Source organism: Accipiter gentilis, chromosome W (assembly GCF_929443795.1).
Source record: "Accipiter gentilis chromosome W, bAccGen1.1, whole genome shotgun sequence".
Lineage (NCBI taxonomy): Eukaryota > Metazoa > Chordata > Aves > Accipitriformes > Accipitridae > Astur > Astur gentilis.
The window spans coordinates 20581468-20598849 of NC_064918.1; positions in this window are offsets into that span (position 1 = coordinate 20581468).

Here is a 17382-nt window from a genome sequence, read left to right on the forward strand (position 1 = left end):
TCTCTATTCCCTCGGCCGTCACGGTTTCTCTGGCTTTCCCACATCTCCCTCTTTCCCATCTGTTCCCTGGCGTGTCTCTTTCCCCTCGCTTGTGTCTCTCTCCCCTCTTCCTTTCGGTCCCAATGTTCCCTATTTTCTCGCTCCTTCCCCCATTCCCTCTCACTCCTCCACTCTCTCTCTTCCCTCGGCTGTCACTGTTCTCCGGCTTTCCCACAAATCCCTCTTTTCCATCTGTTCCCTCGCCTTACTCTTTCCCCTCGCCTGTGTCTCTCTCCCCTCTTCCTTTCGGTCCCAATGTTCCCTATTTTCTCGCTCCTTCCCCCATTCGTCTCACTCCTCCACTCTCTCTCTTCCCTCGGCTGTCACTGTTCTCCGGCTTTCCCACATTTCCCTCTTTTCCATCTCTTCCCTCGCCTTACTCTTTCCCCTCGCTTGTGTCTCTCTCCCCTCTTCCTTTCGGTCCCTATTTTCCCCATTTTCTCTCGCCTTCCCCCATTGCCTCTCACTCCTCCACTCTCTCTCTTCCCTTGCCGTCACGGTTTCTCTGGCTTTCCCACATTTCCCTCTTTTCCATCTTTTCCCTCGCGTGTCTCTTTCCCCTCGCTTGTGTCTCTCTCCCCTCTTCCTTTCGGTCCCAATGTTCCCTATTTTCTCGCTCCTTCCCCCGTTCCCTCTCACTCCTCCACTCTCTCTCTTCCCTCGGCTGTCACTGTTCTCCGGCTTTCCCACAAATCCCTCTTTTCCATCTGTTCCCTCTCGTGTCTCTTTCCCCTCGCTTGTGTCTCTCTCCCCTCTTCCTTTCGGTCCCTATTTTCCCCATTTTCTCTCGCCTTCCCCCATTCCCTCTCACTCCTCCACTCTCTCTATTCCCTCGGCCGTCACGGTTTCTCTGGCTTTCCCACATCTCCCTCTTTCCCATCTGTTCCCTGGCGTGTCTCTTTCCCCTCGCTTGTGTCTCTCTCCCCTCTTCCTTTCGGTCCCAATGTTCCCTATTTTCTCGCTCCTTCCCCCATTCCCTCTCACTCCTCCACTCTCTCTCTTCCCTCGGCTGTCACTGTTCTCCGGCTTTCCCACAAATCCCTCTTTTCCATCTGTTCCCTCGCCTTACTCTTTCCCCTCGCCTGTGTCTCTCTCCCCTCTTCCTTTCGGTCCCTATTTTCCCCATTTTCTCTCACCTTCCCCCATTCCCTCTCACTCCTCCACTCTCTCTCTTCCCTCGGCTGTCACTGTTCTCCGGCTTTCCCACAAATCCCTCTTTTCCATCTGTTCCCTCGCCTTACTCTTTCCCCTCGCCTGTGTCTCTCTCCCCTCTTCCTTTCGGTCCCTATTTTCCCCATTTTCTCTCGCCTTCCCCCATTCCCTCTCACTCCTCCACTCTCTCTATTCCCTCGGCCGTCACGGTTTCTCTGGCTTTCCCACATCTCCCTCTTTCACATCTGTTCCCTCGCGTGTTTCTTTCCCCTCGCTTGTGTCTCTCTCCCCTCTTCCTTTCGGTCCCAATTTTCCCTATTTTCTCGCTCCTTCCCCCATTCCCTCTCACTCCTCCACTGTCTCTCTTCCCTCGGCTGTCACTGTTCTCCGGCTTTCCCACAAATCCCTCTTTTCCATCTGTTCCCTCTCGTGTCTCTTTCCCCTCGCTTGTGTTTCTCTCCCCTCTTCCTTTCGGTCCCTATTTTCCCCATTTTCTCTCGCCTTCCCCCATTCCCTCTCACTCCTCCACTCTCTCTATTCCCTCGGCCGTCACGGTTTCTCTGGCTTTCCCACATTTCCCTCTTTCCCATCTGTTCCCTCGCGTGTCTCTTTCCCCTCGCTTGTGTCTCTCTCCCCTCTTCCTTTCGGTCCCAATGTTCCCTATTTTCTCGCTCCTTCCCCCATTCCCTCTCACTCCTCCGCTCTCTCTCTTCCCTCGGCTGTCACTGTTCTCCGGCTTTCCCACATTTCCCTCTTTTCCATCTGTTCCCTCGCCTTACTCTTTCCCCTCGCTTGTGTCTCTCTCCCCTCTTCCTTTCGGTCCCAATGTTCCCTATTTTCTCGCTCCTTCCCCCATTCGTCTCACTCCTCCACTGTCTCTCTTCCCTCGGCTGTCACTGTTCTCCGGCTTTCCCACAAATCCCTCTTTTCTATCTGTTCCCTCTCGTGTCTCTTTCCCCTCGCTTGTGTCTCTCTCCCCTCTTCCTTTCGGTCCCTATTTTCCCCATTTTCTCTCGCCTTCCCCCATTGCCTCTCACTCCTCCACTCTCTCTCTTCCCTTGCCGTCACGGTTTCTCTGGCTTTCCCACATTTCCCTCTTTTCCATCTTTTCCCTCGCGTGTCTCTTTCCCCTCGCTTGTGTCTCTCTCCCCTCTTCCTTTCGGTCCCAATGTTCCCTATTTTCTCGCTCCTTCCCCCATTCCCTCTCACTCCTCCACTCTCTCTCTTCCCTCGGCTGTCACTGTTCTCCGGCTTTCCCACAAATCCCTCTTTTCCATCTGTTCCCTCGCGTGTCTCTTTCCCCTCGCTTGTGTCTCTCTCCCCTCTTCCTTTCGGTCCCTATTTTCCCCATTTTCTCTCGCCTTCCCCCATTCCCTCTCACTCCTCCACTCTCTCTATTCCCTCGGCCGTCACGGTTTCTCTGGCTTTCCCACATCTCCCTCTTTCCCATCTGTTCCCTGGCGTGTCTCTTTCCCCTCGCTTGTGTCTCTCTCCCCTCTTCCTTTCGGTCCCAATGTTCCCTATTTTCTCGCTCCTTCCCCCATTCCCTCTCACTCCTCCACTCTCTCTCTTCCCTCGGCTGTCACTGTTCTCCGGCTTTCCCACAAATCCCTCTTTTCCATCTGTTCCCTCGCCTTACTCTTTCCCCTCGCCTGTGTCTCTCTCCCCTCTTACTTTCGGTCCCTATTTTCCCCATTTTCTCTCGCCTTCCCCCATTCCCTCTCACTCCTCCACTCTCTCTCTTCCCTCGGCTGTCACTGTTCTCCGGCTTTCCCACAAATCCCTCTTTTCCATCTGTTCCCTCGCCTTACTCTTTCCCCTCGCCTGTGTCTCTCTCCCCTCTTCCTTTCGGTCCCAATGTTCCCTATTTTCTCGCTCCTTCCCCCATTCCCTCTCACTCCTCCACTCTCTCTCTTCCCTCGGCTGTCACTGTTCTCCGGCTTTCCCACAAATCCCTCTTTTCCATCTGTTCCCTCTCGTGTCTCTTGCCCCTCGCTTGTGTCTCTCTCCCCTCTTCCTTTCGGTCCCTATTTTCCCCATTTTCTCTCGCCTTCCCCCATTCCCTCTCACTCCTCCACTCTCTCTCTTCCCTCGGCTGTCACTGTTCTCCGGCTTTCCCACAAATCCCTCTTTTCCATCTGTTCCCTCGCCTTACTCTTTCCCCTCGCTTGTGTCTCTCTCCCCTCTTCCTTTCGGTCCCAATGTTCCCTATTTTCTCGCTCCTTCCCCCATTCCCTCTCACTCCTCCACTCTCTCTCTTCCCTCGGCTGTCACTGTTCTCCGGCTTTCCCACAAATCCCTCTTTTCCATCTGTTCCCTCGCCTTACTCTTTCCCCTCGCCTGTGTCTCTCTCCCCTCTTCCTTTCGGTCCCTATTTTCCCCATTTTCTCTCGCCTTCCCCCATTCCCTCTCACTCCTCCACTCTCTCTCTTCCCTCGGCTGTCACTGTTCTCCGGCTTTCCCACAAATCCCTCTTTTCCATCTGTTCCCTCGCCTTACTCTTTCCCCTCGCCTGTGTCTCTCTCCCCTCTTCCTTTCGGTCCCTATTTTCCCCATTTTCTCTCGCCTTCCCCCATTCCCTCTCACTCCTCCACTCTCTCTATTCCCTCGGCCGTCACGGTTTCTCTGGCTTTCCCACATCTCCCTCTTTCCCATCTGTTCCCTGGCGTGTCTCTTTCCCCTCGCTTGTGTCTCTCTCCCCTCTTCCTTTCGGTCCCAATGTTCCCTATTTTCTCGCTCCTTCCCCCATTCCCTCTCACTCCTCCACTCTCTCTCTTCCCTCGGCTGTCACTGTTCTCCGGCTTTCCCACAAATCCCTCTTTTCCATCTGTTCCCTCGCCTTACTCTTTCCCCTCGCCTGTGTCTCTCTCCCCTCTTACTTTCGGTCCCTATTTTCCCCATTTTCTCTCACCTTCCCCCATTCCCTCTCACTCCTCCACTCTCTCTCTTCCCTCGGCTGTCACTGTTCTCCGGCTTTCCCACAAATCCCTCTTTTCCATCTGTTCCCTCGCCTTACTCTTTCCCCTCGCCTGTGTCTCTCTCCCCTCTTCCTTTCGGTCCCTATTTTCCCCATTTTCTCTCGCCTTCCCCCATTCCCTCTCACTCCTCCACTCTCTCTATTCCCTCGGCCGTCACGGTTTCTCTGGCTTTCCCACATCTCCCTCTTTCACATCTGTTCCCTCGCGTGTTTCTTTCCCCTCGCTTGTGTCTCTCTCCCCTCTTCCTTTCGGTCCCAATGTTCCCTATTTTCTCGCTCCTTCCCCCATTCCCTCTCACTCCTCCACTGTCTCTCTTCCCTCGGCTGTCACTGTTCTCCGGCTTTCCCACAAATCCCTCTTTTCTATCTGTTCCCTCTCGTGTCTCTTTCCCCTCGCTTGTGTCTCTCTCCCCTCTTCCTTTCGGTCCCTATTTTCCCCATTTTCTCTCGCCTTCCCCCATTGCCTCTCACTCCTCCACTCTCTCTCTTCCCTTGCCGTCACGGTTTCTCTGGCTTTCCCACATTTCCCTCTTTTCCATCTTTTCCCTCGCGTGTCTCTTTCCCCTCGCTTGTGTCTCTCTCCCCTCTTCCTTTCGGTCCCAATGTTCCCTATTTTCTCGCTCCTTCCCCCATTCCCTCTCACTCCTCCACTCTCTCTCTTCCCTCGGCTGTCACTGTTCTCCGGCTTTCCCACAAATCCCTCTTTTCCATCTGTTCCCTCTCGTGTCTCTTTCCCCTCGCTTGTGTCTCTCTCCCCTCTTCCTTTCGGTCCCTATTTTCCCCATTTTCTCTCGCCTTCCCCCATTCCCTCTCACTCCTCCACTCTCTCTATTCCCTCGGCCGTCACGGTTTCTCTGGCTTTCCCACATCTCCCTCTTTCCCATCTGTTCCCTGGCGTGTCTCTTTCCCCTCGCTTGTGTCTCTCTCCCCTCTTCCTTTCGGTCCCTATTTTCCCCATTTTCTCTCGCCTTCCCCCATTCCCTCTCACTCCTCCACTCTCTCTCTTCCCTCGGCTGTCACTGTTCTCCGGCTTTCCCACAAATCCCTCTTTTCCATCTGTTCCCTCGCCTTACTCTTTCCCCTCGCTTGTGTCTCTCTCCCCTCTTCCTTTCGGTCCCAATGTTCCCTATTTTCTCGCTCCTTCCCCCATTCCCTCTCACTCCTCCACTCTCTCTCTTCCCTCGGCTGTCACTGTTCTCCGGCTTTCCCACAAATCCCTCTTTTCCATCTGTTCCCTCGCCTTACTCTTTCCCCTCGCCTGTGTCTCTCTCCCCTCTTCCTTTCGGTCCCTATTTTCCCCATTTTCTCTCGCCTTCCCCCATTCCCTCTCACTCCTCCACTCTCTCTCTTCCCTCGGCTGTCACTGTTCTCCGGCTTTCCCACAAATCCCTCTTTTCCATCTGTTCCCTCGCCTTACTCTTTCCCCTCGCCTGTGTCTCTCTCCCCTCTTCCTTTCGGTCCCTATTTTCCCCATTTTCTCTCGCCTTCCCCCATTCCCTCTCACTCCTCCACTCTCTCTATTCCCTCGGCCGTCACGGTTTCTCTGGCTTTCCCACATCTCCCTCTTTCCCATCTGTTCCCTGGCGTGTCTCTTTCCCCTCGCTTGTGTCTCTCTCCCCTCTTCCTTTCGGTCCCAATGTTCCCTATTTTCTCGCTCCTTCCCCCATTCCCTCTCACTCCTCCACTCTCTCTCTTCCCTCGGCTGTCACTGTTCTCCGGCTTTCCCACAAATCCCTCTTTTCCATCTGTTCCCTCGCCTTACTCTTTCCCCTCGCCTGTGTCTCTCTCCCCTCTTACTTTCGGTCCCTATTTTCCCCATTTTCTCTCACCTTCCCCCATTCCCTCTCACTCCTCCACTCTCTCTCTTCCCTCGGCTGTCACTGTTCTCCGGCTTTCCCACAAATCCCTCTTTTCCATCTGTTCCCTCGCCTTACTCTTTCCCCTCGCCTGTGTCTCTCTCCCCTCTTCCTTTCGGTCCCTATTTTCCCCATTTTCTCTCGCCTTCCCCCATTCCCTCTCACTCCTCCACTCTCTCTATTCCCTCGGCCGTCACGGTTTCTCTGGCTTTCCCACATCTCCCTCTTTCACATCTGTTCCCTCGCGTGTTTCTTTCCCCTCGCTTGTGTCTCTCTCCCCTCTTCCTTTCGGTCCCAATGTACCCTATTTTCTCGCTCCTTCCCCCATTCCCTCTCACTCCTCCACTGTCTCTCTTCCCTCGGCTGTCACTGTTCTCCGGCTTTCCCACAAATCCCTCTTTTCTATCTGTTCCCTCTCGTGTCTCTTTCCCCTCGCTTGTGTCTCTCTCCCCTCTTCCTTTCGGTCCCTATTTTCCCCATTTTCTCTCGCCTTCCCCCATTGCCTCTCACTCCTCCACTCTCTCTCTTCCCTTGCCGTCACGGTTTCTCTGGCTTTCCCACATTTCCCTCTTTTCCATCTTTTCCCTCGCGTGTCTCTTTCCCCTCGCTTGTGTCTCTCTCCCCTCTTCCTTTCGGTCCCAATGTTCCCTATTTTCTCGCTCCTTCCCCCATTCCCTCTCACTCCTCCACTCTCTCTCTTCCCTCGGCTGTCACTGTTCTCCGGCTTTCCCACAAATCCCTCTTTTCCATCTGTTCCCTCTCGTGTCTCTTTCCCCTCGCTTGTGTCTCTCTCCCCTCTTCCTTTCGGTCCCTATTTTCCCCATTTTCTCTCGCCTTCCCCCATTCCCTCTCACTCCTCCACTCTCTCTATTCCCTCGGCCGTCACGGTTTCTCTGGCTTTCCCACATCTCCCTCTTTCCCATCTGTTCCCTGGCGTGTCTCTTTCCCCTCGCTTGTGTCTCTCTCCCCTCTTCCTTTCGGTCCCAATGTTCCCTATTTTCTCGCTCCTTCCCCCATTCCCTCTCACTCCTCCACTCTCTCTCTTCCCTCGGCTGTCACTGTTCTCCGGCTTTCCCACAAATCCCTCTTTTCCATCTGTTCCCTCGCCTTACTCTTTCCCCTCGCCTGTGTCTCTCTCCCCTCTTCCTTTCGGTCCCTATTTTCCCCATTTTCTCTCGCCTTCCCCCATTCCCTCTCACTCCTCCACTCTCTCTCTTCCCTCGGCTGTCACTGTTCTCCGGCTTTCCCACAAATCCCTCTTTTCCATCTGTTCCCTCGCCTTACTCTTTCCCCTCGCCTGTGTCTCTCTCCCCTCTTCCTTTCGGTCCCTATTTTCCCCATTTTCTCTCGCCTTCCCCCATTCCCTCTCACTCCTCCACTCTCTCTATTCCCTCGGCCGTCACGGTTTCTCTGGCTTTCCCACATCTCCCTCTTTCCCATCTGTTCCCTGGCGTGTCTCTTTCCCCTCGCTTGTGTCTCTCTCCCCTCTTCCTTTCGGTCCCAATGTTCCCTATTTTCTCGCTCCTTCCCCCATTCCCTCTCACTCCTCCACTCTCTCTCTTCCCTCGGCTGTCACTGTTCTCCGGCTTTCCCACAAATCCCTCTTTTCCATCTGTTCCCTCGCCTTACTCTTTCCCCTCGCCTGTGTCTCTCTCCCCTCTTACTTTCGGTCCCTATTTTCCCCATTTTCTCTCACCTTCCCCCATTCCCTCTCACTCCTCCACTCTCTCTCTTCCCTCGGCTGTCACTGTTCTCCGGCTTTCCCACAAATCCCTCTTTTCCATCTGTTCCCTCGCCTTACTCTTTCCCCTCGCCTGTGTCTCTCTCCCCTCTTCCTTTCGGTCCCTATTTTCCCCATTTTCTCTCGCCTTCCCCCATTCCCTCTCACTCCTCCACTCTCTCTATTCCCTCGGCCGTCACGGTTTCTCTGGCTTTCCCACATCTCCCTCTTTCCCATCTGTTCCCTGGCGTGTCTCTTTCCCCTCGCTTGTGTCTCTCTCCCCTCTTCCTTTCGGTCCCAATGTTCCCTATTTTCTCGCTCCTTCCCCCATTCCCTCTCACTCCTCCACTCTCTCTCTTCCCTCGGCTGTCACTGTTCTCCGGCTTTCCCACAAATCCCTCTTTTCCATCTGTTCCCTCGCCTTACTCTTTCCCCTCGCCTGTGTCTCTCTCCCCTCTTACTTTCGGTCCCTATTTTCCCCATTTTCTCTCACCTTCCCCCATTCCCTCTCACTCCTCCACTCTCTCTCTTCCCTCGGCTGTCACTGTTCTCCGGCTTTCCCACAAATCCCTCTTTTCCATCTGTTCCCTCGCCTTACTCTTTCCCCTCGCCTGTGTCTCTCTCCCCTCTTCCTTTCGGTCCCTATTTTCCCCATTTTCTCTCGCCTTCCCCCATTCCCTCTCACTCCTCCACTCTCTCTATTCCCTCGGCCGTCACGGTTTCTCTGGCTTTCCCACATCTCCCTCTTTCACATCTGTTCCCTCGCGTGTTTCTTTCCCCTCGCTTGTGTCTCTCTCCCCTCTTCCTTTCGGTCCCAATGTTCCCTATTTTCTCGCTCCTTCCCCCATTCCCTCTCACTCCTCCACTGTCTCTCTTCCCTCGGCTGTCACTGTTCTCCGGCTTTCCCACAAATCCCTCTTTTCTATCTGTTCCCTCTCGTGTCTCTTTCCCCTCGCTTGTGTCTCTCTCCCCTCTTCCTTTCGGTCCCTATTTTCCCCATTTTCTCTCGCCTTCCCCCATTGCCTCTCACTCCTCCACTCTCTCTCTTCCCTTGCCGTCACGGTTTCTCTGGCTTTCCCACATTTCCCTCTTTTCCATCGTTTCCCTCGCGTGTCTCTTTCCCCTCGCTTGTGTCTCTCTCCCCTCTTCCTTTCGGTCCCAATGTTCCCTATTTTCTCGCTCCTTCCCCCATTCCCTCTCACTCCTCCACTCTCTCTCTTCCCTCGGCTGTCACTGTTCTCCGGCTTTCCCACAAATCCCTCTTTTCCATCTGTTCCCTCGCGTGTCTCTTTCCCCTCGCTTGTGTCTCTCTCCCCTCTTCCTTTCGGTCCCTATTTTCCCCATTTTCTCTCGCCTTCCCCCATTCCCTCTCACTCCTCCACTCTCTCTATTCCCTCGGCCGTCACGGTTTCTCTGGCTTTCCCACATCTCCCTCTTTCCCATCTGTTCCCTGGCGTGTCTCTTTCCCCTCGCTTGTGTCTCTCTCCCCTCTTCCTTTCGGTCCCAATGTTCCCTATTTTCTCGCTCCTTCCCCCATTCCCTCTCACTCCTCCACTCTCTCTCTTCCCTCGGCTGTCACTGTTCTCCGGCTTTCCCACAAATCCCTCTTTTCCATCTGTTCCCTCGCCTTACTCTTTCCCCTCGCCTGTGTCTCTCTCCCCTCTTCCTTTCGGTCCCTATTTTCCCCATTTTCTCTCGCCTTCCCCCATTCCCTCTCACTCCTCCACTCTCTCTCTTCCCTCGGCTGTCACTGTTCTCCGGCTTTCCCACAAATCCCTCTTTTCCATCTGTTCCCTCGCCTTACTCTTTCCCCTCGCCTGTGTCTCTCTCCCCTCTTCCTTTCGGTCCCTATTTTCCCCATTTTCTCTCGCCTTCCCCCATTCCCTCTCACTCCTCCACTCTCTCTATTCCCTCGGCCGTCACGGTTTCTCTGGCTTTCCCACATCTCCCTCTTTCCCCTCTGTTCCCTGGCGTGTCTCTTTCCCCTCGCTTGTGTCTCTCTCCCCTCTTCCTTTCGGTCCCAATGTTCCCTATTTTCTCGCTCCTTCCCCCATTCCCTCTCACTCCTCCACTCTCTCTCTTCCCTCGGCTGTCACTGTTCTCCGGCTTTCCCACAAATCCCTCTTTTCCATCTGTTCCCTCGCCTTACTCTTTCCCCTCGCCTGTGTCTCTCTCCCCTCTTACTTTCGGTCCCTATTTTCCCCATTTTCTCTCACCTTCCCCCATTCCCTCTCACTCCTCCACTCTCTCTCTTCCCTCGGCTGTCACTGTTCTCCGGCTTTCCCACAAATCCCTCTTTTCCATCTGTTCCCTCGCCTTACTCTTTCCCCTCGCCTGTGTCTCTCTCCCCTCTTCCTTTCGGTCCCTATTTTCCCCATTTTCTCTCGCCTTCCCCCATTCCCTCTCACTCCTCCACTCTCTCTATTCCCTCGGCCGTCACGGTTTCTCTGGCTTTCCCACATCTCCCTCTTTCACATCTGTTCCCTCGCGTGTTTCTTTCCCCTCGCTTGTGTCTCTCTCCCCTCTTCCTTTCGGTCCCAATGTTCCCTATTTTCTCGCTCCTTCCCCCATTCCCTCTCACTCCTCCACTGTCTCTCTTCCCTCGGCTGTCACTGTTCTCCGGCTTTCCCACAAATCCCTCTTTTCTATCTGTTCCCTCTCGTGTCTCTTTCCCCTCGCTTGTGTCTCTCTCCCCTCTTCCTTTCGGTCCCTATTTTCCCCATTTTCTCTCGCCTTCCCCCATTGCCTCTCACTCCTCCACTCTCTCTCTTCCCTTGCCGTCACGGTTTCTCTGGCTTTCCCACATTTCCCTCTTTTCCATCTTTTCCCTCGCGTGTCTCTTTCCCCTCGCTTGTGTCTCTCTCCCCTCTTCCTTTCGGTCCCAATGTTCCCTATTTTCTCGCTCCTTCCCCCATTCCCTCTCACTCCTCCACTCTCTCTCTTCCCTCGGCTGTCACTGTTCTCCGGCTTTCCCACAAATCCCTCTTTTCCATCTGTTCCCTCTCGTGTCTCTTTCCCCTCGCTTGTGTCTCTCTCCCCTCTTCCTTTCGGTCCCTATTTTCCCCATTTTCTCTCGCCTTCCCCCATTCCCTCTCACTCCTCCACTCTCTCTATTCCCTCGGCCGTCACGGTTTCTCTGGCTTTCCCACATCTCCCTCTTTCCCATCTGTTCCCTGGCGTGTCTCTTTCCCCTCGCTTGTGTCTCTCTCCCCTCTTCCTTTCGGTCCCAATGTTCCCTATTTTCTCGCTCCTTCCCCCATTCCCTCTCACTCCTCCACTCTCTCTCTTCCCTCGGCTGTCACTGTTCTCCGGCTTTCCCACAAATCCCTCTTTTCCATCTGTTCCCTCGCCTTACTCTTTCCCCTCGCCTGTGTCTCTCTCCCCTCTTACTTTCGGTCCCTATTTTCCCCATTTTCTCTCGCCTTCCCCCATTCCCTCTCACTCCTCCACTCTCTCTCTTCCCTCGGCTGTCACTGTTCTCCGGCTTTCCCACAAATCCCTCTTTTCCATCTGTTCCCTCGCCTTACTCTTTCCCCTCGCCTGTGTCTCTCTCCCCTCTTCCTTTCGGTCCCAATGTTCCCTATTTTCTCGCTCCTTCCCCCATTCCCTCTCACTCCTCCACTCTCTCTCTTCCCTCGGCTGTCACTGTTCTCCGGCTTTCCCACAAATCCCTCTTTTCCATCTGTTCCCTCTCGTGTCTCTTGCCCCTCGCTTGTGTCTCTCTCCCCTCTTCCTTTCGGTCCCTATTTTCCCCATTTTCTCTCGCCTTCCCCCATTCCCTCTCACTCCTCCACTCTCTCTCTTCCCTCGGCTGTCACTGTTCTCCGGCTTTCCCACAAATCCCTCTTTTCCATCTGTTCCCTCGCCTTACTCTTTCCCCTCGCTTGTGTCTCTCTCCCCTCTTCCTTTCGGTCCCAATGTTCCCTATTTTCTCGCTCCTTCCCCCATTCCCTCTCACTCCTCCACTCTCTCTCTTCCCTCGGCTGTCACTGTTCTCCGGCTTTCCCACAAATCCCACTTTTCCATCTGTTCCCTCTCGTGTCTCTTTCCCCTCGCTTGTGTCTCTCTCCCCTCTTCCTTTCGGTCCCTATTTTCCCCATTTTCTCTCGCCTTCCCCCATTCCCTCTCACTCCTCCACTCTCTCTCTTCCCTCGGCTGTCACTGTTCTCCGGCTTTCCCACAAATCCCTCTTTCCCATCTGTTCCCTCGCCTTACTCTTTCCCCTCGCCTGTGTCTCTATCCCCTCTTCCTTTCGGTCCCTATTTTCCCATTTTCTCTCGCCTTCCCCCATTCCCTCTCACTCCTCCACTCTCTCTCTTCCCTCGGCTGTCACTGTTCTCCGGCTTTCCCACAAATCCCTCTTTTCCATCTGTTCCCTCGCCTTACTCTTTCCCCTCGCTTGTGTCTCTCTCCCCTCTTCCTTTCGGTCCCAATGTTCCCTATTTTCTCGCTCCTTCCCCCATTCCCTCTCACTCCTCCACTCTCTCTCTTCCCTCGGCTGTCACTGTTCTCCGGCTTTCCCACAAATCCCTCTTTTCCATCTGTTCCCTCTCGTGTCTCTTTCCCCTCGCTTGTGTCTCTCTCCCCTCTTCCTTTCGGTCCCTATTTTCCCCATTTTCTCTCGCCTTCCCCCATTCCCTCTCACTCCTCCACTCTCTCTCTTCCCTCGGCTGTCACTGTTCTCCGGCTTTCCCACAAATCCCTCTTTCCCATCTGTTCCCTCGCCTTACTCTTTCCCCTCGCCTGTGTCTCTATCCCCTCTTCCTTTCGGTCCCTATTTTCCCATTCTCTCTCGCCTTACCCCATTCCCTCTCACTCCTCCACTCTCTCTATTCCCTCGGCCGTCACGGTTTCTCTGGCTTTCCCACATCTCCCTCTTTCACATCTGTTCCCTCGCGTGTTTCTTTCCCCTCGCTTGTGTCTCTCTCCCCTCTTCCTTTCGGTCCCAATGTTCCCTATTTTCTCGCTCCTTCCCCCATTCCCTCTCACTCCTCCACTGTCTCTCTTCCCTCGGCTGTCACTGTTCTCCGGCTTTCCCACAAATCCCTCTTTTCCATCTGTTCCCTCTCGTGTCTCTTTCCCCTCGCTTGTGTCTCTCTCCCCTCTTCCTTTCGGTCCCAATGTTCCCTATTTTCTCGCTCCTTCCCCCATTCCCTCTCACTCCTCCACTCTCTCTCTTCCCTCGGCTGTCACTGTTCTCCGGCTTTCCCACAAATCCCTCTTTTCCATCTGTTCCCTCTCGTGTCTCTTTCCCCTCGCTTGTGTCTCTCTCCCCTCTTCCTTTCGGTCCCTATTTTCCCCATTTTCTCTCGCCTTCCCCCATTCCCTCTCACTCCTCCACTCTCTCTATTCCCTCGGCCGTCACGGTTTCTCTGGCTTTCCCACATCTCCCTCTTTCCCATCTGTTCCCTGGCGTGTCTCTTTCCCCTCGCTTGTGTCTCTCTCCCCTCTTCCTTTCGGTCCCAATGTTCCCTATTTTCTCGCTCCTTCCCCCATTCCCTCTCACTCCTCCACTCTCTCTCTTCCCTCGGCTGTCACTGTTCTCCGGCTTTCCCACAAATCCCTCTTTTCCATCTGTTCCCTCGCCTTACTCTTTCCCCTCGCCTGTGTCTCTCTCCCCTCTTCCTTTCGGTCCCTATTTTCCCCATTTTCTCTCGCCTTCCCCCATTCCCTCTCACTCCTCCACTCTCTCTCTTCCCTCGGCTGTCACTGTTCTCCGGCTTTCCCACAAATCCCTCTTTTCCATCTGTTCCCTCGCCTTACTCTTTCCCCTCGCCTGTGTCTCTCTCCCCTCTTCCTTTCGGTCCCTATTTTCCCCATTTTCTCTCGCCTTCCCCCATTCCCTCTCACTCCTCCACTCTCTCTATTCCCTCGGCCGTCACGGTTTCTCTGGCTTTCCCACATCTCCCTCTTTCACATCTGTTCCCTCGCGTGTTTCTTTCCCCTCGCTTGTGTCTCTCTCCCCTCTTCCTTTCGGTCCCAATGTTCCCTATTTTCTCGCTCCTTCCCCCATTCCCTCTCACTCCTCCACTGTCTCTCTTCCCTCGGCTGTCACTGTTCTCCGGCTTTCCCACAAATCCCTCTTTTCCATCTGTTCCCTCTCGTGTCTCTTTCCCCTCGCTTGTGTTTCTCTCCCCTCTTCCTTTCGGTCCCTATTTTCCCCATTTTCTCTCGCCTTCCCCCATTCCCTCTCACTCCTCCACTCTCTCTATTCCCTCGGCCGTCACGGTTTCTCTGGCTTTCCCACATTTCCCTCTTTCCCATCTGTTCCCTCGCGTGTCTCTTTCCCCTCGCTTGTGTCTCTCTCCCCTCTTCCTTTCGGTCCCAATGTTCCCTATTTTCTCGCTCCTTCCCCCATTCCCTCTCACTCCTCCGCTCTCTCTCTTCCCTCGGCTGTCACTGTTGTCCGGCTTTCCCACAAATCCCTCTTTTCCATCTGTTCCCTCGCCTTACTCTTTCCCCTCGCCTGTGTCTCTCTCCCCTCTTCCTTTCGGTCCCTATTTTCCCCATTTTCTCTCGCCTTCCCCCATTCCCTCTCACTCCTCCACTCTCTCTCTTCCCTCGGCTGTCACTGTTCTCCGGCTTTCCCACAAATCCCTCTTTTCCATCTGTTCCCTCGCCTTACTCTTTCCCCTCGCCTGTGTCTCTCTCCCCTCTTCCTTTCGGTCCCTATTTTCCCCATTTTCTCTCGCCTTCCCCCATTCCCTCTCACTCCTCCACTCTCTCTATTCCCTCGGCCGTCACGGTTTCTCTGGCTTTCCCACATCTCCCTCTTTCACATCTGTTCCCTCGCGTGTTTCTTTCCCCTCGCTTGTGTCTCTCTCCCCTCTTCCTTTCGGTCCCAATGTTCCCTATTTTCTCGCTCCTTCCCCCATTCCCTCTCACTCCTCCGCTCTCTCTCTTCCCTCGGCTGTCACTGTTGTCCGGCTTTCCCACAAATCCCTCTTTTCCATCTGTTCCCTCGCCTTACTCTTTCCCCTCGCCTGTGTCTCTCTCCCCTCTTCCTTTCGGTCCCTATTTTCCCCATTTTCTCTCGCCTTCCCCCATTCCCTCTCACTCCTCCACTCTCTCTCTTCCCTCGGCTGTCACTGTTCTCCGGCTTTCCCACAAATCCCTCTTTTCCATCTGTTCCCTCGCCTTACTCTTTCCCCTCGCCTGTGTCTCTCTCCCCTCTTCCTTTCGGTCCCTATTTTCCCCATTTTCTCTCGCCTTCCCCCATTCCCTCTCACTCCTCCACTCTCTCTATTCCCTCGGCCGTCACGGTTTCTCTGGCTTTCCCACATCTCCCTCTTTCACATCTGTTCCCTCGCGTGTTTCTTTCCCCTCGCTTGTGTCTCTCTCCCCTCTTCCTTTCGGTCCCAATGTTCCCTATTTTCTCGCTCCTTCCCCCATTCCCTCTCACTCCTCCACTGTCTCTCTTCCCTCGGCTGTCACTGTTCTCCGGCTTTCCCACAAATCCCTCTTTTCCATCTGTTCCCTCTCGTGTCTCTTTCCCCTCGCTTGTGTTTCTCTCCCCTCTTCCTTTCGGTCCCTATTTTCCCCATTTTCTCTCGCCTTCCCCCATTCCCTCTCACTCCTCCACTCTCTCTATTCCCTCGGCCGTCACGGTTTCTCTGGCTTTCCCACATTTCCCTCTTTCCCATCTGTTCCCTCGCGTGTCTCTATCCCCTCGCTTGTGTCTCTCTCCCCTCTTCCTTTCGGTCCCAATGTTCCCTATTTTCTCGCTCCTTCCCCCATTCCCTCTCACTCCTCCGCTCTCTCTCTTCCCTCGGCTGTCACTGTTGTCCGGCTTTCCCACAAATCCCTCTTTTCCATCTGTTCCCTCGCCTTACTCTTTCCCCTCGCCTGTGTCTCTCTCCCCTCTTCCTTTCGGTCCCTATTTTCCCCATTTTCTCTCGCCTTCCCCCATTCCCTCTCACTCCTCCACTCTCTCTCTTCCCTCGGCTGTCACTGTTCTCCGGCTTTCCCACAAATCCCTCTTTTCCATCTGTTCCCTCGCCTTACTCTTTCCCCTCGCCTGTGTCTCTCTCCCCTCTTCCTTTCGGTCCCTATTTTCCCCATTTTCTCTCGCCTTCCCCCATTCCCTCTCACTCCTCCACTCTCTCTATTCCCTCGGCCGTCACGGTTTCTCTGGCTTTCCCACATCTCCCTCTTTCACATCTGTTCCCTCGCGTGTTTCTTTCCCCTCGCTTGTGTCTCTCTCCCCTCTTCCTTTCGGTCCCAATGTTCCCTATTTTCTCGCTCCTTCCCCCATTCCCTCTCACTCCTCCACTGTCTCTCTTCCCTCGGCTGTCACTGTTCTCCGGCTTTCCCACAAATCCCTCTTTTCCATCTGTTCCCTCGCCTTACTCTTTCCCCTCGCCTGTGTCTCTCTCCCCTCTTCCTTTCGGTCCCTATTTTCCCCATTTTCTCTCGCCTTCCCCCATTCCCTCTCACTCCTCCACTCTCTCTCTTCCCTCGGCTGTCACTGTTCTCCGGCTTTCCCACAAATCCCTCTTTTCCCATCTGTTCCCTCGCCTTACTCTTTCCCCTCGCTTGTGTCTCTCTCCCCTCTTCCTTTCGGTCCCTATTTTCCCCATTTTCTCTCGCCTTCCCCCATTGCCTCTCACTCCTCCACTCTCTCTCTTCCCTTGCCGTCACGGTTTCTCTGGCTTTCCCACATTTCCCTCTTTTCCATCTTTTCCCTCGCGTGTCTCTTTCCCCTCGCTTGTGTCTCTCTCCCCTCTTCCTTTCGGTCCCTATATTCCCCATTTTCTCTCGCCTTCCCCCATTCCCTCTCACTCCTCCACTCTCTCTATTCCCTCGGCCGTCACGGTTTCTCTGGCTTTCCCACATCTCCCTCTTTCCCATCTGTTCCCTGGCGTGTCTCTTTCCCCTCGCTTGTGTCTCTCTCCCCTCTTCCTTTCGGTCCCAATGTTCCCTATTTTCTCGCTCCTTCCCCCATTCCCTCTCACTCCTCCACTCTCTCTCTTCCCTCGGCTGTCACTGTTCTCCGGCTTTCCCACAAATCCCTCTTTTCCATCTGTTCCCTCGCCTTACTCTTTCCCCTCGCCTGTGTCTCTCTCCCCTCTTACTTTCGGTCCCTATTTTCCCCATTTTCTCTCGCCTTCCCCCATTCCCTCTCACTCCTCCACTCTCTCTCTTCCCTCGGCTGTCACTGTTCTCCGGCTTTCCCACAAATCCCTCTTTTCCATCTGTTCCCTCGCCTTACTCTTTCCCCTCGCCTGTGTCTCTATCCCCTCTTCCTTTCGGTCCCTATTTTCCCCATTTTCTCTCGCCTTCCCCCATTCCCTCTCACTCCTCCACTCTCTCTATTCCCTCGGCCGTCACGGTTTCTCTGGCTTTCCCACATCTCCCTCTTTCACATCTGTTCCCTCGCGTGTTTCTTTCCCCTCGCTTGTGTCTCTCTCCCCTCTTCCTTTCGGTCCCAATGTTCCCTATTTTCTCGCTCCTTCCCCCATTCCCTCTCACTCCTCCACTCTCTCTCTTCCCTCGGCTGTCACTGTTCTCCGGCTTTCCCACAAATCCCTCTTTTCCATCTGTTCCCTCACATTACTCTTTCCCCTCGCCTGTGTCTCTCTCCCCTCTTACTTTCGGTCCCTATTTTCCCCATTTTCTCTCGCCTTCCCCCATTCCCT